Below are 26,143 nucleotides of genomic sequence, written 5' to 3'. Positions count from 1 at the left end.
CTATGTTAACTTCCATATCAGACACAATGTTTATTAAAGAGTAAGCAATAGAAAGTGCTCATTTGAACTTTTACGTGTATTATTAAAATGTAAACAAGCAACCACAATAATTACTCAAAGTGTTTTGGCATTGATATTGTTAAGAATTATGTACTAATACTGATTAAAAAGTGGCTTTATTTTTGGCCAGCTTTATTATTATCTTTTTTTTTTTTTAATTCTCTACAAGGCATTCCCTTCTTGCCCATGCCAAAGGCTAATTGCTGACCTCCCACCTTCCGTACCATAATGATGTGGGAAAAGGGACTGGCTGGCTGCATCACAGGCAATTTTACCCCACCACCCTCTTATACAAGTGTGAAAAAACCTGCGGGGTCTTGGCACAATTTGAAAAGATTATGGGAATTTTCATGTGGCAAGTTGAAAATTGTTTCCTAAATTGCTGGGACACAATGTGTATCAATATCTTCATATTTTCAATTGATTTTTTTGTCCCATAGGCATCGTGTGACAGAAGTCAACCCAGAAATCTCATTTATGTGGAATTCCCACAGACAGAACTTTTTCTTCTTCCTACTATAGCACAGGTCTTTTCTCACGTCATAAAACTTCTTCACAAGACCACCTCCTTCAGTTCTTCATTTTTACAGGCCTCTCTAACATATTTTCCATTGTACTATTTGACTATACTATTCTGTACTTATCATTTATGATAGCTTTGGTACATCATCATTCACATCCAAATTTCTCACTCTGTATTTCAGAGAAAGGTTGTCAGTCTCCCAGGGTATAAAAAATTATTTCATTCACTGAGATCACAAAATTTTGTTCATACCTCTATTCTAGATCTTATCGTAAATATCACAATTACTTCCTTATATAAATTTTTATTTTCACTTAGAATGAACAAAAACTCTGGAACAAACAATGTTTCTCTTTCTCTCTTCTCTCCCTCTTTCCCTTTTGGCACATAGTCATTGATCAATACATTATTGTGAAAATAACAAATAATTGAATGACAATTGTGTTATCTAAGAAAAACTCATTCCAATCTTCTTGTCCTATAGATTTTATTCAAATATGCTTCCATTTGAAAAAAAAATATCTTGACCTAAATGTGAGGTATTTATGAATGGTTAGTTAATATCTTAATCTTGTATCTCCAGTCTATAATTTTTGTTCTAGTATATAAATGTTCTATATGTTTACTTGCATTAGGGTCAGGATTGTTGAGTCCTTAGTAATCAGATTTTGGTGGTCAGGGATGTGATATAGCACCCAACATGAAAATGATACATTTTATGATTTTGAAATCAAATAATAGCAACTGCTGGCTTAAGTGAGAACCATAGAGAAACAAGTGGATCAGAACACACAAAAAACATATTGTTGGCTAATTTGACTAAGAGAACACATGTTTTCTCATAGGCATTTAAGGTGTGATGCATTTGAATGTGTCATATTTTGACAAATTTTTTTTTTCTGTGTTTACAAGTCTGGTTCATTTCATTGACAGAGTCCTTGAATTTTTTTGGTAATAAATTTCAGGTGAAAAATGCCAAGCCTGATGTTTTTTTTTTTTTTTTTTTTTTTAATATTCTTGGGTGATCAGCATTATCTGAGCAATTTTCTGTAAGAAACAATTATGAACACAGCACTGAATTCAATGCTAGAGAATATAGAAATAATAAAAGATATTGATTCCCATGAAGCTAATAATCTTTTGGGGAAGATGAGGCTTGTTTAAGAAATGATTTGAAAACAATGTTGAAAAATATAGTAGTATTAGGTCCCATATATAGCTACTTAGTATTATCTTAGAGGAAAGAGTATTAAGTGACAATTTTCTATGGGTCTCTCAAGTTTCTGAATGTCTTGCAAGTACAGGCACTAAATGTCTTAATTCTAAATTATTTTTTAAAGGATATTTGTATAAGTAACATTCTAGGAAGATAAATATCAGTGTCTTCCTCTGTGAAAAAGGACAGGCATAGATTTTACCACTTATAAAAGACTCAGTTTACCTAAATTCAGGATTTCTTTCATATAGTAACACAACCCACTACATGTGCAGACATCTACCTCTTTTACCCCATGAGGCTTAGAGGTAAGAAGATCTAATACAATACCTCTGTGTTTTGGCTCTTGCCTTCACTGATTGAAGCAGGACCCCTGGGAAAGTTTGCATGAACCCAAGAGTTTTAATATAAGACTTTTGCTTCAGCTCCACTTGGACAGGTCCCCTCCCCAATCTCAACCACCAGTGCCCCTTCTATGAGGCTCCACTTCATCCCCAGGCCCTGCAGAAGCAGAGGGGTTCCAGAAAGCCAACTCTGTTACATATACCTCCATGTATTTCATCAAAGGCACATGGTGTTGGCTTTATTCCCACTGTTTTTGATGTTAAATTTGATAATTTGGTAAGATAGTCTCTCAACTCTACTTCTCCATTTAATGCTCCTAATAACTTTTCATCCAATCATTCTAGCATCCAGTGATGATGCCTAACTGGAAAATTACCATTATGGTGTTAGTATAATGCTGATTGCCTGTTTCTATGATTCTTGCTACATTTATTACTTGACTTTTTCTTAAATAAAAGTTTTTCTTCTGCCCTCAAAACAAAATGAAACTTTCTAAAGTATCAGTTTGGACTCATGAAATTATTAAAAACATTTAATGTGCTATGTATCATTCCCATGACTTCATTTTGATGTGCAGAGGCAATTATTGATTTAAAAGCTGTCTTCTCATTAAACAGCAGTCCTCTTGAATATGAGTCATAGCATCACATCTCATTGTCTAACACATATATTTAACCCTGTATATATTTATTAATATAAATTATAAATTTTTAATTTGTAAATATATATGGGAAAAAATATGTGTATACATGAACATGAATTAAAAATGGTAGAAATAAGGTGATCTGAATTTATTCTTTAAATTTATTTGTACCTTCTGATTTTCTACAATCAACAAGAATTTTTTCTATAATAATTTTCAAAACTAGTATTTTTAGGTGTCTAGTGAATGGCAAATACTTTAAATATGGAATAGTCAAATTGAGCCAAGCTATCATCTTTTTTTTCCCATTGACAAACTGATCACAAGAAGATTATTATATTTTAGGGTTTGTTAGGACCCCATCTACTAAGTCCTACGCATACATGAAATAAATTCTCCTTACTTCCTACTTTCTTCCACATAGTTATAGGAAAAATGAAGTCTATTTTTACTACCTACCTGGGAAAATACAAATTTATCTCTTTGTACTAAATGTCTTAGTCTTATTGTTATTGGCCTGTGATCACAGCAAGTCTGAAAGTAGGAATTCTGGGTGTTTAGACTTAGGTCAGTCATGGTAACTGTGTGTCTTTAAAGTTTCTGCTCCATGTCCTACCTGCCCAGTGGGTAAGATGACTGATTAGCAAATTCAGATCCAGGTCAAAACTTAGAGACTCACCTATGTGTATAATTCAGCCTCTTTTTGTGGTATACTGTACAATTTGAGGGTGTTTAATAGTGAAACACATTTATCCTGGTGTTGAATGATGTTTGCTTTTACTGCTGCATGTTATTGTCTTGCTTATTTTGTTATTGTTAAAAGTAGATGTGCCTTTAAGTTTGGTTTGCTCTAGACAATAAAAGGTCTTTTTGCTTCAAAGAAATGAAGCTTATAAAAATCTTGTGAGACATTTTGGACATCAAATAACCCCAACAATTGATTTAATTATAAGTCAACCAGAAACATAAGGATTAAATTGCTACTTTTAAACATCATTGGTTTAATATTGTAGGAAAGTTCTTGGAGTGCATGGGAATATTTATTATTACTTGTTGACTTTCCTAATAGTAATGAAGTAATGGAGAAAACAATAATTCAAAATTTAGATCCCTTTCCCCAATTATCCCCAATTGTTGAGAGAATTATTTATATGTAGGCATTCATACATAGGCAGAAGTAGTAATTAATAGGACAAAAAATTGCCCAATAACATGTTTTATTTTTAAATGTCCTTTCTCTTAGAGCACAGACTTACTCCTTCATGAAAATAGCTTAACCTAGGGCTTTACTGGTTAGAATACATCCTACCATCATATATTGGCATAGTGTTTTTAGTGATATTGTTTAAATAAATGAAAAGCTTCACTTCGTTTGACATATTTCATAGAATTATTCTTTCTTATACTATTTCACAGATTAATACATACAAACTTACACCTAAAACAATTAATTGTTATCTTTTGCCCTAATAATGTATGTAAAAGTGATGTCATTTTATTTCTATTTTTCCTTATTTTTTAAGAATACAACCATCAGCTAACCTGTGCCTGGAACTCTTCTTTATACATTTTCTAAGAATTACTAAGGAATTAATTGCTCAGTCCATGCATTGTGGGTTTAGCCTATTGGCAAACTCTCTTCTCAAATTGTGTTGGGATATAAACATACTAATTTTAGTGGATATTTTTCCTGCTTTCACAATAGTGTGTGAGAAAAGCCAAACTCTTCATGGCCAGCCTGGGCCCTGCGTGGTCTGGTCTGGAACCACTGCTCTGAACTAATTTCCACCACCCTTCTCGGCCTCATTTCTCATTTTACTCCAGTTACACTAACCTACATTCTGTTGTGCAAAGGCAAGGAGCAAGTGCACTGTCACCTCTCCTTTCCTGACCTCCACATAAGTGGGACTCAAGAGAGCTTCCCAGCTATGTGTTGATACCCTGTAGGTCTGCTCCCTGGTTGCTCTCCATCAGACCGAGTTTTCTTCCCTACATTGCAAATATCACTAGTCAGGTTCATGTAATGTATTCATTTGTTTCCTACCTTGCTCCCCTTACTAGAAAATAAACTTTAGAAGAGGGGCCACGTCTGCCTTGTCCAATGATGTGAGCAAGGACTTGACACATAGTAGGGTCTAAGTCCATGTTGTATAATGTATTAATGAATGAAGCAATGATCCTCTGATATAACCCTTGCAGAAAAATGTATAAATTTCCTAAACAGATGGTTTGATATAATCCATGGGAAGAATGACTCAAGTAAAAGGGCTTTAATGTTGGAGCTTTTGAGATCCTTCAAGGCTGCCTCTGTTCTCTTTTGATCAAGAGAATTTTGTCACTGAGTGCAGAAAGATCCTGGTTCTCACCAAGCATAGTGCCCAATGGAGAGACAGGGTTTTGGGGACCATTCCTGGAGAGATGGGTTAACAACAGGGGCCAAAGAGTTCTGTCACAGCATAAAGAGAACAGATGCTGCTGAAGAGATGGTGTCAAGGAAAGCCACACTAAAAACTCATGGGGCCTCTGACCCTAGTGGTAAAATCTACTTGCCAGAAAGGAAGGATCTAGGACATCTGGAGACATGGTGATCTCTCTCCTAGGGCTTGAAAGTATGGAAATTATTGTCATTTTTAAAAGCCATCATATTGTTATATTACCTACTAATTGTATCCTTACTCTGGTATATTCTGGCAAACTTCACTGAATATTTTCAAAGGAAGACTGCCCCACCCTGTTCCAAGCACACATACCCCATGGGTGCTAGTTACATTCCTCTCTGAATCCAGTACCCTACTTTTTATGATATAGTCTCCTCTCTCTCATTGTTTCAAAAATAAATAGAGTATTTTTATGGGTATGACCTCTTTCTTTTATGTCTCTAAAAGAATTAAAGCTGGGCAGCAAAACTAATATTTTTCATGCTTTTAAATTTCACAAAATTATCCTTTGAACTGATAATTAGAAGTTTTCAGAGTTTATGGGTTATGGAGTTTTCTTTTATCCTTACTAATTTCTATTGGCAGAATTAAATGTATTCATATACTAGGATTCAAGTCTTTCAATTGGGGAGCAATATAAAGTTAATAATGAACTAATAAACTAATAAATGTCTTACCCCCCAAAATAATGGGCAGAGTAATAATGAATGTGTGTTTTCTCTTTTTGTCTTTCTTTTGGTTATAGATGAAATAGTTTACAGATGGTGACAATAAGTAAAAGACCACATCTCTCATTTCTCATTCAGTTCAATTTAATACAAATCAATAAGCATTTATTAAACAGATACAGTTTAGCCAAATTAAGATTTGGACATTTGGGAGCCTGCCTGTGGAAACAAGTGTACTGATTTCCAACATCACAGAACATGATTTGAAAATGACCTTACATGGTAGGCAGGAGGTTCCAAGCCAACATCAGCTCAGGAAAGAATCCAATTCCAGAATAAAGGCAAATGGGAAAAATCAAGATGGCATTCTGAATAATCCAAATCATCACTTCTTTTGGGGTTAGGGTGTTCTAGTAGGTTTCATTGCATGAAGTGGAAGGTCTGTTGGAAGTGAAGAGCCGTAGTATTGTTCTAAATGTCTTATGACTTGAATTGGGGAAAGGGGTATGTAAACAAATACAAAAGAGAAATGTCAGGGTCAAGGGTGACAAGTGGGGAGTGGTGTCATGGAAAGAATCCCTAAAGAAAGGGGCTAGCAAAGTTTCCAAACATTAATGAAGGTAATAGTCATTATCTGAGTCAAGTCTCCTTCCCCCACCCCTGTCTCCAGTCTTTCCCTGTTCATTTCCATCTCAAAATTCTAGAGGAGACAGCACAGGCAGCAGAAGCTCTGATAGGACACATGCCTGGCACTGCCAGAATCAAGGATAGTTTCAGTTGCAAATCCTCTTTAGGCACTCGGGTCCTTGGCATTATTTGGCAGCTTTTCTAAGCTCAAGGGAGCAGCTAATCAAGAGCACTGCCAGCCTAGAGGGAAGGGGCTCTCCTAAAGGTCACCTCTATAGATCTGTAAGTCCCATTATTAAACAATAACATCATCATGATGTCTCCATACTGTTTAATTCTGAGGCATGTGATGTGTTAAGGGAATTAACTATGACTTTAAACTGTTAGGGAATCAAATTGCTTCATATCCAAATCTATGGTTTCAAAATAGATTTTGAGCATCAGACAATGGCATGCTTGTTTCAAACCATATTTCCCATTACATGTCTCTAGAAAGATTTTAAAGAGCTTGTTGCAATGAGACTCAAATTACCCAGAAATTTCTTATGTGGTTGATATGGAGAAAGTAGTAGGGGAACATTGCTGTGGATAGGGTACCAAAAATCATATTGTTTTACACTCATTTTTATAAAATTAAGTTTTATAAAAATAATTATTTGAACTTAGAAGAAATTTAATAATCAGAAGCACTAAAAGTTACATGTGAATTGAGAAGGTAAGCCCAATTTTAATACATATAAAGCTCTCATAAACATTGTTATTGTTTTTGAGAGACAGACAGATGTAGGCAATGAGAAATAGTCCTCATGAACTCAGTTTTAGACCTGGTTTGGCATATTAACTCTAGCTTTATTTTCTATCTTAAGGAAATAAAAGGAACATGAAGACATTGAAGCAATTACAGAGAGGACCAAAAAAAAGAACTCTTTTGAACGAAAGGAAAAAATCAAAAACAACTTTCTAGATGACAATGGTGAAATGTTTTGTTTTGTTTTAGTCTGGAAAGGATTTAAGAGTAACAATATGTGTCTTCAAGTCACTACATTTCTGTACAGATTAGCATTAATAACCGAGGCTTTAAATGCAAGAGAAGTTTTGTCAAATAACAGAGGGCTTCTGAGGCTTCTCAACCCCAGGAGTATAATAGAAGCCTGGCTCAGGCCCCAGGGTCCCTGCTGAAGTGTTGGCTGGATTCCAGCTAGGCTCAGCCACTCAGTTCACCTATGGCATTCATGTTTTGCCTCTATTGAATTCATGTCCTCCCATCGCACTGACACTGGTCCCATCCAATGTACTCTTTTTCCTCGTTCACACACATACACACAGACTCACATGCACAACATACAAACCTAACACACACACACAACATCCATGAATGAATGAAAGGCCCTTTGAAAGCAGTAGACTTTACAGAAGGCTTTGGGGAGAAATCAAGTGGTTTACATGAGAGAAAATAAAGCCACTTATGCTTGACTATCAGTTGTCATAAACCCTTGGTCATGCCTTCCAATTTACTCAACTGTCCCTTTTTTAAATACTCTCCTGCCTCTACTCCTACCACCATTTTTGGGGTCTTTTTTTTCACTCTGAATTTCAAATTCTTTCCGTTGCTTGTCTTCTGCCAGCCCTTGCTGTTAATAGTATCTTACTGATGACAAGTGATCTCCCACAGACTATCAATGTGATACCCACAAGCCCTCTAAGGTAATCAGAGCAGATCTGATTATTTTAATATTACAAATAAAGAAAGAGAGATGGGCTAAAATGACTCGTTCAGGGTCATATGTCCAACATGTGACCTTAAAATTAAATCAGTGTTTTCTGACTTCTCTAACCAAAGCTCTCATAGGGAACACAGAAACACTTGACTAGTATTGAAATGAATTAGTATTTAAACAGAATTATGCTTTTTTAAAAAAGGCATTTTCTATTTGGAGGTTCAATTGCTTCAGCAATCCAGCATCCAAAAATAAGAGTCAATGGAATAATGCAAGGAGAAATATAAATTGTGTCTATTTTTTGTGAGTTAGTACATACTGAGAAAACATATAGACTTTTCCAAATGGTTTACACTGAGAAAGGAAAGAAGGGCACTGAGAAATACTGATGATGAGTCACGGCCTCCCTGTCCTGGCTATTTGTATTCTGTATGAGTCACTTCATTTGTAAAAGTGACTCTTGCTGCCAACTGCTGCCATTCAGGGAGGCTGGCTGAGGGAACCAACGTGTGAGCTTTGCTTTCACACCTTCTGCCCAGAGAGAGTCAGTGGCAGCTGTTGGGAGCAATTTAATACTGGCTGCCACGGCCTTTCTTAGACTCTTCATTTCTGTAGTATTGTAGGTCCTAAAAACCTTGCAGACACCAGAGTTGTTGGGCAGCCATTTACCATCTTTCGAAAGTAGGTGAGTAGGGTTTCAGTGTGCAGAGCCTCTACTTGTGGGATCCTCATTACACATTACAAATCAGTGCATGAGTGGCTTCTGTCACCCATACTTAGCAGCTTTATAGGTAATATGATTCCAAACTAAGAGAAGAATTGTACCCAGTTTCACCATTACTTTTTTTTCCCTTTACAACCTAAAAGAATGAAGCCCCATCCCCAGATCTATCTTGTGCTGTGTGTGCCTCAGCTACACAACAATAACATGAGTCCTGGAACCCAAATTCTCCACATGCCTTCCCTCATTTTCTGTGTAAGGCTTGACATTTTTAGGTCTTCATAAGATGACATATACCAGAGAGTACTGATTCAAACTGACAGATGGACCCACAGCACAATAAAACATGGTCAGTGCCATAACTAACTTATGATTAAAAAGTGATGGAGAAGATAACAAGAAGAGCAAATGGAAAATCAAACATTCTTTTCCCCTGATATCTTGTGGAGTTATGAAGGAAATTTTCTTTTACTCAGAATAAGTTTTGCATGGTGGTAATGATCTCTGCCTCAGCTCACTCCCCTTCTTTTTACTTATTTATTTTAATTCAGAGAGGGACAGAGTGAGTTTTCACAGGAGTGTTGACACCTAAGTACTTCCTATTCCTAATCCAAAGAACTTTCAGGAAAATCCTATGGACATTCCCTAATTTTTGCTCTATCCAAGGGATTGTGATGGGAGACAATTCCAGTCTGGGGCAGGCTTGGGTCTCCCCTCCAAAGAGCTGGAGATCAAATGAAGTTTTTCCGACCACTACAGAGTGCCCGTTTCCGGGTGGTATGTGTTTCCTCCCCTTCACTTCAGTGTCACACTCTAGGGACTGCTGTGGCCATTATCATCACCATCGGCATTACGGGACATGCAAGAGTTCACAGATCCCTTGATCTTTATACCTTGTCCCCGAGGGAGGATATGGTTTTCCTCCTTTCGCATCATTGGCTGGCTCTCCTCCCCATGTAATAAATAAGGTCATGAGGCTGGTCAGCAGCTGCTCTCCCTCGATTTGTCACAACTTGTTGGTTTCTTTCTTCTGCCCCATTTGGCCTGAGCCCTTCACTCACCCCTCACTTCCTCTCTTATCCTCTCTTATCACTCCTTAAAATCCTCTTGGCTAATGTTGTAATTCCCCCAAATCTTATAATTTTTCTATTTCCCCTAATTCAAAGCTTAGAGGGGGAAAAATAGTGTCTTTTTAAATTAAATATTCTAAGGAAAATGATATAGAAATATTTTTCAGGAAAGAAAAGGAAACTTTTAGAACCCTCACCATGTATCTATTCATTTTCTAGTGATTTTTAAATAAACCATAAGGCCTAAATTTTGAAGGCAATTAACCAATTAATTATGTTTTGCTTCTGGAAATGGGACTATTTCATTTAATTACTACATACACCTATGCAGATCAACTGAATGGTTGCTTAAAAAGGGGAATTATTGAATTATTAATGCATGAATTTGCACTATTATCCAAATATAGTCCTCAAGAGCATGCCTTAATTATTAGAATTGTGATAGCTTACAGCTTTTAATGCATTTATATAAATGCTTATAATAAATGTATATGGAAACATTTTTCTCTCTATTTAAGGTAGGAGTACAGTGTTAATTAAACAAGGTCACTTTAATTATGCTATGCCCTTCTATCTTATTCTCGTCTATGTTTACTTTAAGTGTTGACCTCTCAGAAGTGTCCCCCTAATTTACACACAAACACACACACACACACACACACACACACACCATGTGGGTGAGGGAGAGTAGGGAGAGTGTCACAAAGAGAAACTAAAACTTTTCTGCTTGGGGAATTGTCAACAAGAGACTAGACTCCAGGGTCTCTACTTGGGGGAAGTGGGTGCTGTGCAGGAGGCAGGTTCTTAATGTTCTCTGTAGCCGGTTTCTCAAGCTCTCTCAAGGGCGATCTTGCCCCTGCTTTTCCTTGTCATGAAGGACTCAGCTCAGACCAACATCCTCAGACAGGCCTTTTGTCTCTTCAGTTCTCCTGTTCCAAATGTTCTTTAGAATCATTCTGATTCATTTTTTTCATGATCCCAGTTTCTTTTTGAGAGTATCGTGCCTTTTTGTTCAATGACTGATTGGCAGTTTCCCCCAACTATGTGAAACTGTTTTGTCATCACTGTGTCCTTAGTGCCTCCCCCCTCCTGCCTGACACCCAGGAGGTGCTCAGTAAAGTACTGAATGAATATATGAAGCATTCTAAGTTGTTATTGCTGTCAGGTTCATGGAGAAGTGATACGGAGCTGGCATTTCCCAAGCAAATGACAACAGAAAGTTGTTCATAACACCTACTATTTTGTACCTCATGAGCAAAAAAGTTTCTGCTCCCCTACCTGAGAATTGGAGGACTTTTAAAATTGAAATGCCTGAATAGACAGGGAGGAAAATCATCTTAAACATGAAATCGTATAGGAAAGAAAGAGAAAATGAAGGAAAGGGTAGATGGTATCACTCAAATGTGATAGAGTTGAAAGAAGTACTTGAGGAAATATTTAAAAATATAACAAAGGAGTTTGTATATTTCAGTAAGTACAATATGATGATTTGACATTGTATATTGATTATCACAACCAAATTAATGCATCCATTACCATTTGTACTGATTATTGTATAGGGAGTTGACTTTTTTAATAAAGATTATTTTTATCTTTTGAACTGAGATAAGTGTCTCTCAAAGGGTGGAACTTTATTTTGAAACAGATTCTCACAGATAATAATTGAAATTCTACATACTGAAGGACTTTCTCTTTCCTTGTCAAGTCTGCATAACATTTTGGAGGGTTGGGGAAGCCACTTCTGCTCTTTCCCTGTTGCTTTCTCAATGACCTATTTTCTTGGGCCAGCAGATGCCATGGTGGGCATGTGGCCACTGGAAATTCCGAGAACAAACATAGGGCCACACTTACCATGTAGAGAGTAGAAGCCTGGGGTCCTATCCGTAATATGCCTAGAAGTCACAGGAAGTAGATGAGAAAAAATAACTTTCTTTTAATTCCTCCACTCTCAAGTTTTGGTTTCAAGTCTGATGTTTCAGCCGGGAGTAAGCTGCCAAGGGATTTCATGAGACCAAGAGACCAATTCATTATTACAAAAAAGGGAGATTAAAAGTTCCTAGCTGGGCACAGTGTTACACACTTATAATCCTAGCAGCTCAGGAGGCTGAGGCAGGAGAATTGAGAGTTCAAAGCCAGCCTCAGCAAAAGTGAGGTGCTAAGCAACTCAGTGAAACCCTATCTCTAAATAAAATATAAAATAGGAATGGGGATGTAGCTCAGTGGTTGAGTGCCTCTGAGTTCAATCCCTGGTATCCCCCACCACCACCAAAAAAAAAAAAAAAGAAAAAAGAAAAGTTCCTATATCAGACCCAAAGAGAAATAAATACATACATAAATAAAAGAGGACAACAAGGTTACTTTCAAAACAATTTAATGTTCTCCCCTAACAGTTCATCATAGAAGGTAGAATCCATCTTCTCAGAGAGAATAACTTTCTCCATCCTATTAAAAAGAAAAGGAGTATGTTTATTTTTAAAAAGTAACAATTTTAAAAGAGAAATGGCTACACAACACTTGACCATAAATTCAAAACAATAGATGATAGACACATAAGTGACAGATATTCTTGGTGCTTTGGGGGTGCCCATTCTAAAGGCCAGTGAGGATGAGAGCCCAGAAATGAACAAATTTATGCTGTTGATAAAGTCCAGAAATCAAAATCTCACAGACATCTTCCCAGGAGTACTGCTTTTGGAGAGGAAAAAAGATATCAGGAGCAGGGGTGGAGGCAGTCATTTCTACTCAGACCTTTCTGCTTTTCCCTTTTGCTGGTCTGACTTCATTTAAGTAAAGCAAATGGAAATACACAGTACTACTGCTGAAATTTTAGCCACCCAAGGAATTTTGATACTTGGCTTCTGGCTTACAAAGAACCAGTGGGGCTTGATATTTTTGTCTTTATCTGTCCTCAGAAAATACAGACCCATCAAAGTCTCTTTGCTTTAAAAAACATCTGGAAAAGGCGAAATTATGGAGACAGTGAAAAATCAGGGGTTGACAAGGGTAGTGAGGCAGTGGAAAAGGATGAATGAGCAAAGCAGAGATGTTATTGAAAGTATTCTTATGATGGGTTCACCGTCATTACACATCATCCAGACCCATAGAATGAGAAACACAGAGGATGAACCTTAATGTAAACTGTGGACTTCGGATGATTATGACCGTGTCCATGTAGGTTCGTTAATTGTAACAAATACATCACTCTGGTGGTGACTGTTGATAAAAGGGAAGCTAGGCATACATAAGAGCAAAGCATACACTGGAAGTCTATATACCTTCCTCTTAATTTTTCTGTGAACCTAAAATTGTTCTTAAAAATAAAATCTATTAAGAAATCTATTAGAGAACCATGGTTATACAGAATTTTTCCATGGAAGAAGTTGGGGAAGGGGAAACAAGATCCTTGATATTATTTTAACAACTTCTTATGAGTCTATAGGTATTTCAAAATAAAAGTTTAAAAACCTAAATATATATCTTGTAAGACAAAGTCTTCATAAGAATAACTTTCTTTGGACTTCAAACAGTTATAAAAATCTTCTGCTGTTTTAACAGCAGTCACATATACTTGCCCCAAGTGCCTGTTCAGTGATTTCCACTCTAGTTGGAAGTCTTGGCGCACAAAGCTATGGTGCTAGAGAGAGTGGCCTGCCAAGCACTCTGTTAGAAGATGGATACATGACAGTGATTTCACTGCTTTATTTCTCCAACATAAAATTGCCACTTAGCCTTCATAAAGATTTTAATGAAAAAAATTAAGAACATAATCAAATAGTCTGCAAACAAACCAGCAAACTAGTTGGATGTAATGGCGTATGGTAGGTCAACTATGTTAGCCTCACATAAGAAAGGCAAATAAATATAATTATTTCTACATTCCCAGGAGCTGCTGATTGAACAGGAAATGTAACAAAATTATTCATCCACCCCAGTTGACTTCTAAATTGTTCCCAGTTTTAGTTCTCCAGATAAAACTTTTTAAAAGATCAGAGTTTTCAAAACGTGAAAATGAAAAGAAAATGCTTAACAATTCTAGTTGCTTCAATTAAAATCGAGAAGAAATAATACAGATTATGCAATAAGGTTTTAATATAACCAATATCCAAAAAAAAAAACCTTTTTATAAGATGAAGAAGGAAACAAAGAAACTTTCAAAAAATTAATTATGCTATGCTTGTGTTTTTATCATTGCATAATAATCACACAGAATGATGGGTTTTATTGAAGCATATTTGTGTATTCATAGAACAGAATTTGGTCACATCTACTCTCCTATTGTCCTCTTTTGCCCTTCCCTCCCCTTGGTACCTTTCCTCTTCAATAATCATCCCCTTCTACTTTAATGCTGTATTTTTTTTTTTAACCCTAGATTCCACATATGGGAGAAAATAAGAACACTTGTTTTTCTGAGTCTGGTGTATTTCACCTAATATGATGATTTCTAATTTCATTCATTTTCCTGCAAATGCCATAATTAATTTTCCTTTATGACTGAATAAAATGCTATTGTGTATATATATCACATTTTCTTTATCCATTCATCCATTGACTTGGTTCTATAGTCTGGCTATTGTGAGTCACGTTATAATAAACATGGGTATGCAAGTATTTCTATAGTAAGCTGATTTTCATTCTTTTTAGTATATACTGAGGAGTGGTACAGTAGGATCAAAGGGTAGTTCTATTTTTAGTTTTCTGAGGGGCCTCCACAATGATTTCCATAGTGGCTGCACTAATTTACATTCCAATCAATGGTGTACAAGTGTTCCTATTCCTCCTGCCTCTCCCTGCCACCACTCCTCACCAGCGTTTGCTGAGTTTTAGGTTTTTGTTTTGTTTTCTTTTTTGTATTCTTGATGATAACCATTTGAATGCGGTAACAGAGAATCTCAAGGTAGTTTTGATTCACATTTTCCTGATGGCTAAATATGTTTTGCTTATTTTTGACAGTTTTTCTTTAGAAAATGCCTGCTACAATTTTCTTTGTAGAGTTCACTTTGTTTCTGGGCACTTTTGTATGCACTCCCCCCCTTCCCTTCCCCATCCCCCCTGTTCTCCCCCTTAGATTCTTGTCTTTAGTGAGGAAAGGCCAAAAGCAAACAAACAAAAAGCAAGTGATTAAGTAAATGGCTTGCTGTAGATAAGTACCTCATAAAAATGATAAATATACCAGATATTAGGATGTTAAGTGGATAAATGTTACGCATATTATAAAACATATGTGAATTTATCCATGGGAAAAAAGTAGAGCAGCAGAAAGCTAAATATTCCCACCAGGTAAATAATACATGTGACGTTAGATAATGCAAACAAATTCTAAATATGCATAAAACATAACCAACTAAATACATATTTACTTAAGAGGCCCCCATAGAAATTTATACTAGATGATTCACTAATATTCATATAATATTAGTATGGAGCATATTAAAGGGCATTTGGTCACACATACCAAACATGCAAAGACTATGAATGAGTATTATATATCAGCTAATGTTAGCTTTCCGCAATGGAATGTGTGACCCCAAGAGAGGTAATTGGACATTACAGTAGAAAGAGGTGTCTGAAGCATTATCTTACCAAGGAACTGGTATTTGTGGCAGTATGATAAAATTATGAACACACTCACTCTCGAATCCAAATAATTAGAACTTCGATATAGCAATCTAGCAAGCAACTGATTGAAAACATACCAACTAAATCTCGAAACAACTGATTGAAAAATTATTTTTAGGGGAAGACCAAAAGAACCTTAATATGTACATACTGTTACCATCATTGACAGAAACTTGCTTTTCTTTCTTTCCCAGTGCTGCATATATAATTAAATTTAAAACTCATTCTGACTTTTTTTCATTCACTCAGTGATTTGTTTATTCATTCAACAACAGTGAGCACAATGACAGAAATCCCTGCATTTACATTTAAGTCAATAAACAGGCAGTAATATGTATTGTGTAGTATGTTAGATGGAGAAAAATGAGGCAGGAGGGAAAGTGGAAGGGGGATGGTTTACAATTAAAGGAAGTTTAGACCCGGGAGAAAAGCAGCAGCAGAAGAGGTAAGCCATGCAGATACCTGGGGAAGCAATGCTCAAGGCCGAGAGGACAGCAAATTCAAAAGCGTTGAGGTGTGATCATGCTGATGTGTTTTAGTAAAGACAAACAGGCTGGTGCACTGTGGTAGAAAAAGGAGGTAAGAATGGTGAAGGCAGGACAAGTGGCCTGGAGACTTGTAGGTCATTTTAAAGACTTCAGCTTTCACTCTGAAAGGAGGAGCACACTACAATCAGGGAAAGAAGCAGGTGGTAGGTTCACCTTACCTGAAAGGAGTAGACAGTGTGGGAGCAGCAGTGACCACTACTGGTTACTCCATTTTTCCCCTATTTAGAAGCTTGTACAAAACTTCAGAAGCTTAAGCAATATTATCCTTATTGACTTTTCCCAAACCGGCTTTCATGTGAATGAGTGAAAAAATACTGTGGAGATCCAGCTGAGAGACTTCAGTTCTGTTCCTAGCCAGGACCCCAAGCTCCTCCCCTCCCTGTTCAGGATCATAGGGTCTTTTAGTTCCTCCTTTATCTTTACATAGTAGAATATTGAATGTGAATAGATTCTTTTTCTTTTATAGTTTTTAAATTTTTAATTATTTAATTTTAATTAATGAAAATTCTATATGCTTATCATGTACAATGTATTGTTTTGAAATATCCATATGGGTGAATGGTTAAATCAAGCCAATAACTGCAGACCTCACATACTTAGCATTTTTTGCGAAGCGAACACCTGAAATCTCTTAGCAATTTTCAAGAACACAAAATATATTGTTATAAACTGTTGTCACCATGGTTTTCATAGCTTTTATCTTGCCCAAATATTAACAGAAAGCCACTAAATATATCATGCATGTCACGTTTCTTCACCCAGATACACTCAGTAGATTTTATTTTGGTTGAGTAGAATTTTAAAAGATTCTATGCTTCATTAAAGTCGACTTGCTGTGCACTTCCACTCCCTCTGCTGGTTGTGAGGACTGTGAAACTGACAGTGGACAGTGTTTTCCCTGCTCTAACTTGACCCTAGGGGCTTTCACATGATTTAAGTCATAGCAAGAAGACGGCCAGGTGAGTAGTGGGCACAAATCACACAACCTGAAAGGGAAGCATCATTCTCTGTCCTACCCATGATGGAGTGGTGGCATCATGTATTCTAGACCCTCACTGTAAAAGTGAAGGCCCTGAGTTCCAAAGATTCAGGGCCCTCCTCAGCTCCATGTCTGCATGTAACTTAAGACAATGACAGGGTCAGAATTCTCATGTGCAGCTTGGAGAAATACCCTCGGTACTTGTCAAAAATAAGCAAATTTTGCCAATAGCAAGATCATGCTGTTAATGAATAGTTAACATAGCTTCACTTGCAACACCTCTTTTTGTAAGCTGATTGTAAATTGAAGGTTATAATTGGTGGAAGGGCTTTATTTCAGAAAATGTCCATTTCTTAATATGACAACAGAACAGTGTAATTCCAGCTTAAAGTTATTATGGCTTGCTCTCCTGAGTCTAAATGATTATTCTGATTGAATTTTTAAAATCGAGTCACATAAAAATAAACACTGACCCCATCAACCTTCTTTCCCCTGAGAGATCATGAGGGAGTCATCACCACTAACAGAGCATTTGTTTCGTGTCCATATGTGTGCCCGGTTGTCACCTTAGGTCCTGTGCCAACTCAAACAGAAGAAGTTTGGAAATAGTTGGAGAACAAATTAACTCATATACTTACTATTTAAGTAGTTCAAACATTTTCTGTTCTCCCAATTCAATGACTAACACCCAGATAAAAGCAGGTCTATTTTACATATACCTTGTTTTCTGAGAAATCTAATAAGTACAAAATACATATCTGTTGAAGTATAAACACAATGTTTGTGGCTCTGCTCATCTTTCCAGAAGGCAGGGAGCTGGGGAGCTGCTGTTGCCATCATCTGTCCTACAAGGCAAAAGGAGAAGCATTGTTGCATCAAAGGTGCCTGTGCAGGTGAGAGAAGAAAAGGCCTGGCCCTTGTCTCTTGAGAACCCTGCTGACTGGAGGACTGAAGAAGTTGGTATTATAGTTTTATGTTCTTTCTTTTTTCCTTGTATGACAGTTTTTATGTATTCCTCTTACTACTATCCTTTCTGATTATGAGCTCATTAAGGGCTGAGACAATGTCTTATTCTTTATGTCATCTAGCGTGACGTATTTGCTCAAAGCAGGTTTGTTAAATAACTGAAGGCTTACATACCCAACTTTGAATGTTTGTTGAGTGAAAAGGTATTGAAAAGGTATTTATCTGAGACTTTTCCCAAAATATGTCATAAACTTTGGATTTCTTTTGATAATAAAAATAAAAATATAATAACATTTATTAAGCACATATTGTTTGTCAGAGTCTGGGCTAAGTTTTATAGATATTTTCTCATTTATTACATACAATTCAATGAAGTAGGGCACAGTTATTTATCCTCATTTTACAGGTGAGAAAAACATGGTTTCCCAGTCACTCAGGAGGCCGAGACAGGAGAATTGCAAGTTTGAGGCCAGCCTCGGCAACTTAGTGAGGCCCTAAGCCCAAGCAACTTACCAAGATCCTGGCTTAAAAAATAAAACCTAAAAAGAAAAAAAAGAAAGAAGAAGAAGAGGAGGAGGAGGAGGAGGAGGAGGGAGTGCTGGGATGTAGCTTAGTTTTAGAGCATCCCTGGCTTCAATTCCCAGTACCAAAAATAAATAAATAAATAAATAGCTTAAGGAGAGTAAATTGTTTGCTAAATTGCTAATCTAAGAAATATGCCCTAAACCACTTACATCTTTAATCACTGATTTATGAAATGATTTGGTCATGTAGAACAGTGATACCAGGAAAATGGAGTCTCATTCTGTTAACCTGAAATGTGGTTTTTAAGCATCCTTTCCAAAACAGATCAAGGGACCAGAATATCAAAGATTTAGGGTTCTTATCCACTCCATGTCCACTTGTGACTTAGGACAGAGATAAGACTGAACTCTCATGTGCAGCTTGAAGAAATGTGCAGCTTGTGATGAGTGTGGAAATGGTTATGCTGTCCATTTCTACACTCTTCACAACCACAATGAGCAATCAGAAAAAATGGTATTTTAAAGGACTCAAGTATCTGTATGACTTTGAAGGACCTCAGACAACATCTTCATTGGTTTAATAAAAAATGTCCTGCTAAGAGGTTATATCAATACAGAAAAGTGAAGACATATCAACTTTAATGGCTGAATCCAATATGCTGCGATATCAATTAGGTGTATAAAGGCATTAGTTTGTAACAGGGGACACCAAACACTGCCTCAGGCCAGTCTAGACAAATTGCACAGAGAAAGATACACGTGAGAGGTGTCTCAGAGTACAAAAGAGAAGAAAGTAGGGTAGCAGTGGGACCATGACAGAGGGGCAGCATGAAGAAGAGTTGACTTGGGAAGAGCCCATAGACTCAAAGTTGGCTCCAACAATCTCCCAGTCATTCAACACACCATCCTTAGTGAATGTAATACATGTGTATTTTTTTTTTTTTAAGAATAGTGAAGAAATCCAAGGGCAGATTTCTAAAGTGCTTTAACAGATAACCAGACATTTTATTTTTGAAAAATCTATATGTAACTAAAGATTAAATATCTAGCTAAGAGCAAAATAAGGAACTGATGAATTTTGGTGGATTGATTGAGATTGATTAGTGCAGTTAGCTAAAATACTTCAATGAGGGGCCAGTGTGAGTTAGTCCTTTGTTTACCATTGTCTCTGATAAACCATATGAGACTGGGAGGAGTGGCACATGCCTGTAATCCTGGTGACTTAGGGACCCAGGACGCTGAGACAGGTGGATCACAAATTCAAGACTAGCCTCAGCAATTAAGCGAGGCTCTAAGCAACTTAGTGAGATCCTGTCTCACAATAAAAAATAAAATAAAAAGGGCAAAGGATGTAGCCCAGTGACAAAGCACCCCTGGGTTAAATCTCCAATACCAGAAAATAAAAAATAAATAAGAATAAAAGAATTGGATAAGACCAGGTGACTAGATGAGGAAAAATGGATCCTCCCATCCAATACCAATCCTGACTCCAATCCCAATATGAGGATAGTAAACACACATATATCTTTATCTTTTGCATTGGGGGGATACTGGGATTGAACTTAGGGGCAGTCAACCACAGAGTCACATCCCCAGTCCTATTTTGTATTTTTATTTAGAGACAGGGTTCACTGAGTTGCTTAGTGCCACTTTTGCTGAGATATCTTTATCTTTGAATGACAGAATTATTGGCAAGTCCCTGGGAAATTGTTGAATTGGAAATTTTTAACGTTTTTTTTTTTGCTATTATAAAGCATGGAACGTGAATTGCAGAGTTATAAAAGATTATCGCAGCCTCTTTACGTCACTTGAGAACAGACTTTTTACTGATTTAGACTGTCAGAAGTAGCAGAATGGAAGAAGTATAGTTTTTAAAGGTGTTTTTTTTTTTTTTTGGGTTTATTTGTTTGTTTGTTTGTGATGCTGGGAATTGAACCCATGGCCTTGTGCATATGAGGCAAGCACCCTATCAACTGAGCTATATCCCCAGACCACTTAAAGATATTTTTTAAAGATAATTACTTATGATGATTTTGATATGCCTCTTTTCTATCATGGTTTCTGTTACAATTACATATTTAACATTCTTTCACATCTAAATATCATGCTAACAGCTGACATGCATGTGTATGTACATACATCTATGTACAGCTCTACACACACACACACACACACACACACATATTTTGGCTATCCTTTTGCTAACATTTGAACTTTCTTCATAAAGCTTATGAGTTAGCAAAATGCTTTTTGTGAAAATAGTGATTCCCTGTTTCCAGGTTGTTTGTACACTCTTTCCTGCCCACACCTTTACTTGCCAAACTGCTGATATTATTTTTCAACATATCTCTTCTGCTCTGGCCAGGCACACATGCTGTCTTGTGTGTAAATGCACATGCGGCCTCTTATTATCTTTAGATGAAATCATATCTGCATGAGCCAGATCTTAGTTTGGCATGTGTCTTGGTAGTATACACTGAATTCACAATATTCCAGAAAAAAATATTTTCTGGACACCATTCTCACTTAGCATAAGCAGATAGCATAGTATTCAAATTGTTTATTCCTATAAAAATACTTTTTTACATCAGTGAGTTCAATTTATGTTTTTCCAGTACTGCTCTCACAAATGCCAGGTAAATGCTCTATCACTGAGCCATATATCAGCCCTACATCAGTAAGCTAGAAAACTACTCAAATCATATTTCTAGGTATTTTCTAAATGTCAATAACTACAGATTGGTGTGTGATAATTAGTATAATTTTAAATGAAAAGACTAGTGGGGGTACATTCCTCATTAAAGAACTAATACAAATAATGTGTGAATTGCTGTATGAATTTTTTTTAGTAAATGTTCGATCTAATTCCCCTTAATAACTCCAGTTAAAAGAAGCACATTTAATTGATAGAAGAATACACTGCTTTCATGGTGCTCTAACAAGTCAAAGGGCTTGTCCATTTTCTTGACATTGTATTTACTTAAATGAGTTTATCTAAAGGGAAAGAGCAAGGTTGCAGGCAGCTTAGAACAATGTTGTAATTGTCACTAATTAAGTGCTCTCAGCTGTGTCTATACGCAGCCACTGTTTACTTGCCTTATATACATACTCAGCTGCAGATAGCCACACTAAAAATTCCTCCACTTATTACCTCTCCTTGCTGTTTTAATTTCTATGTGGTGAAATATTGACAAATATCTGACATTTGACTTTCGCACTTTCTTCTGTGAATAGGTAAATTGAGGATATGACAATTCTCCCTTATTTTGAATTTTTAGTGGATAAAGTGGGTCAGGCTGGATGGATACTGACAGTTATTTTTCGATTGGACAGCTTAAAGACTCTGAGGAATGGGAATTCAGAATGATAGTGCTTGGAGTGGTGCTACACTTGTACTCATTTGCCAACACACTCTGAAACAAGCTCTTTGTAACTATGGTGAGTGATTCCCAAGGTTGCTGCTTCAGCCAACACCCAGTTGTCAACACAGTTAGCCATGCCTCTCACCTATCTGGTTCATTACTGGGATCTATTTAGCACCATACTTTCACCACCATAGCCTTAAGCCTCAGAAGAATATAATAGTCAATTTTCACCTCCTTGGATCACACTTTTAAACGTTTCTTGTTTTAGTTGCTGTTTATAAAAGAATAATGAAAGACTAGACCAGTGCTTCTTAAACTCTAATGCATACATGAAAGTCTTAGGTATAATATTAAAGTCAAATTTGGATTCAGAAGGTCTGTATTGGGACTGGAAAGTCCACATTACTTCACAGGTGCAGATTCAAGACAGCATATTGGGTGCCAACAGGCTAACTCTTCTCTGGCCAGCCAGTCAACTGTGCCATTCCCTCTAATGTTCTTTGCTTGTGAAGTATGTTTTAATCCTAAATTGGGTAATAAATTCACAATCCATGAATTTTTTTTATCATCTTGCCACAGGTCTTATATCAGTGAACAAGATCATGAATGGGGGGTCTAAATTTAACCATTTTAAAAGGTTTTAAAACTCATAAGCATATAAGAAAAATAACTACAGGAATTAGTGCCCGGACTGTGTGTTCATAATGTTATCATGAAACACTAGACAGCAAGAGACTGGACAGTATCTTCATTATCACTACCACATCAGAACTTCACAGGTCACATGAAGTGTGTGTTAGTGTTAGTTCTTTCTTTAATGTGTGTCAATATACTTTCTGAGAATAGAATGAGCTTTCAAATATTCATTTGCAAAATGTTACATGAATTTTATTTTAATACCTCGATTTTCTTCACGATAACCCTTGTGGATTCTAGACATCCCCTTAAAATTTTCTTCACTTTGGTCTTCTGGTCACATTTCTTCCATATACTACAGTTTTTCCTATCCCCAAGTTACCAAAGAACAAATTAGGCAAAATCTTACAGTACAGACATCTCCTTCTAGAGTCTCTTTCTTTCCTCAATTGTACAGATAGGTTTTTAGGAACAGTGGAAATACACTTACAGAATTTAAAAGGCTCTCTGGCCCCTTTTTTCTGGGGATGTTACATCAGCATCTGCACTCAATTTCAAAATCAGTTTGACTATTTCATGTTCCTATGATTTTATAAATCTTGAACAACATACCTCTTCATCTTTTTTTTTTTGTACCAGTTGCTAAGCAATGGTATGGAAAATTTTAAGAAAAAATTTCATTTTCAATGTTTTAAAGAGTTTAAATACAGTCTGAGCAAATATAAAAATGATTGTTTCAAATGTTCAAAGCATAATAAGAAAGACCAGAGGGTTTATGTAGCTAATGCATTCATGATTGAACTATTTGTATATTAAATATGATGTTAGGATATAAATTAACTTAAGCTCTTGAAATTTATAGATGAATTCTAAAATGTAAATCTACTCAGAAAAGGCTATTTATCTCATTCGTTTGTATGGTAATTGATGGCTCATAATGAAATAATCTGATGCACAGAGTCCAGCTAAATTAGCCTGCCCGTAATGTACTATCTTGAAGTGACTACACATTCTCATTAGAGCCTTTCTAATTTCTAAAGCAAAATTAATGCAATTAGTGATCAAATCAATACATATTGATCACAAGTTTCTTCAATATGGCATGAAAATATCAGGTCAAAAGGAAAGGGCTTCTTAAGATCATAGAATTAATGTAAGAAAATTAAGTTGTGAAAAAAAACTTTATGCCATTTTCTATTTAGCTATTATTTATAAGAAAGTGGAAACATTTCTTTTACCATTGTTTGGATGAAATTCAGCATAACATGCTATATCCCAACCCTTCCCCACAAAACATCAATAGTGTATTCATTGTCCATATGGATTTTTTTCTCTCCATAAATATCTCAAAGCAAATTTTTTCCTCATGGTGCAGAATTTCAGATGACTAATTACTCAAAAGCATTTCTTTCTTTTCACATGCAAATGTAAGCAGGATTCCAAGGAGGAGCACCCCTCCCACCCAGTAAATGTACCTGTAGTTCGGTAGGCTGTGGTTAAACATATGCAGGAAGACCTTGAAGCCCAGAATAAAAAATCAAAACACATTTGTGGAAATCAAGGGACTGTTGCTTTTCTACATACTAATCAGCTTATTTCTATGTGAAACAAAATGATAATTCTGAGGGAAAAAAAAAAAAGAAAAGAAAGACTCCATTCCAGGAGCACCCTTCACTCCCAGCCAGATGAATTCCAAGGTGTGGTTAAACTGATGGTCCCCTGCTGGGTTGCAAAGCAAACTAGAGATGAACTATCTAACTGCTCAGCTTCCTATTTAGAAAGCTGGAAGATCATGTAGATCCTGGTAATTTCTTAGTATACCCAGAAAGAAGGATCATATTGTTGAGTTAAGTCTGCCTGAAGCTGGGAAGAGATGACTGGATGACTAGCCCCAATAACACTGCCCTAAGTGCTCTACTGGTCACTACCCCCTAAGCCACAGGACTGCAGACTGAAGTAAGTCATAGCCAGAAAATTCACCCCTACACATTGAGGACGTGTTAGGGCTTGAGCCACTTTTCCTAACTCATATTTCACGATTGTATTTCCAGAAGCTTTAGGGTAAGTGAACAAATTCCCTGTCTGTGATAAATTTTGATTGCTTTGTTTGAAAAAAGGTAATTAATTTGAAGTTTTTCTTGCAATTTTCACACCATATGAACATAAATTAAACTTTTCATGGTGTGTAAATTTATAAACTGTGGTTACTCAAAAGAATGGCAGTGACAGGTGTGCATTTTATATTGTTTAGAGATGGGTCCCATTTAGTTGCAAGTGATCTCACAGACATTTATTCATCCGTGTGAAACTCTTTGGTGCTTCTGGTGAGGCAGGCTGACCTTATGCTATTGATGTAAAATGTCATTGCCAGTCACTAAGCTAGGCAGGGACATTTGGAACAAACTCTCCACTTTCAGGAGAAAAAGCTGCTGCCTCTTTAAAAAACTGTCAACATACCTTCAAATTTATTCTTTCTTTTGTTTCAGCTAAAACTCTTTGAGAAATTTACCAGGAACCAGCCAAGGTCTCCAAGACACTTTGATTCATTCTTTTAGGTGACCTAAAGTAAACTTTTTTCACTGTAATACTAAATTCTCTGCCTAGAAACATTTGTGTCCACTATTTTTCCTGAGCATGCTCAAAAATTTGCCTGCCCCTACCAGGGCTTTCCTATATAAGTATGTGTATTTCCAAAAGAATGTCCACACTTCCTTTGTTCAAACAGAACAATGTTGTAAAAATCACTCCAGTGCAAATCAGTACAAATCACTCTTGCTGCAAATAATAAACCTCTCTCCACTCTTACTTCCTGGTTGTGCTTACGGGCATTGTACTTTCACCTAGGTATGAATCCATTGTGTTAAGTTACATAATCACTAACATCAGTTTTTGAAATTAGAGAGGTTTGTTGTTGAAAACAATAGAGTTTATATTTGTTAACCCATTTTTGAATTCTCCTGAGGGAGTTGGTGCATGTGTTGATAGGTGTTCCTGGATGACTGCTTAGAATAACACTGCCCTAATGTGCTTCACTGGTCACTAGCCCCAAGTGATGCTTTGGCAAAAGACGGATTTCATGGATAGGCATGAGGCTGGGAAATGTTTCATTGATTCTGTCATTTTGTGGACATTTACAACACATAATAAAGGCTCTGAAAAGTCCAGCAATAAAGTGGCCTATTTAACATTATTTAGCTCAGTGTTTCCCAAATTAATTTGGCTATCCTATCATTGGTTTTTTTTTTTTCTTCTTCTAACATTTTTAAATATCTTTTTCTATCTACTTTGAGATCATCTGATTTTTGACTTGGTGAATGGCAGGGAAGTCAGAAAGTCTGAATTCTGAAGACATGCTAAATGACAATGATTATAACAACTTCACATTCAATTCTGGTCACCAGGAAAAAACTAGCAAATCCAACTCATCAACATACTTCTCTCCCCACCATTAAAATCTTGTTCCTCAGTCTGAACTACTTC

Source organism: Marmota marmota, unplaced genomic scaffold (assembly GCF_001458135.2).
Source record: "Marmota marmota marmota unplaced genomic scaffold, marMar, whole genome shotgun sequence".
NCBI lineage: Eukaryota > Metazoa > Chordata > Mammalia > Rodentia > Sciuridae > Marmota > Marmota marmota.
This window is presented reverse-complemented; position numbering follows the sequence as displayed.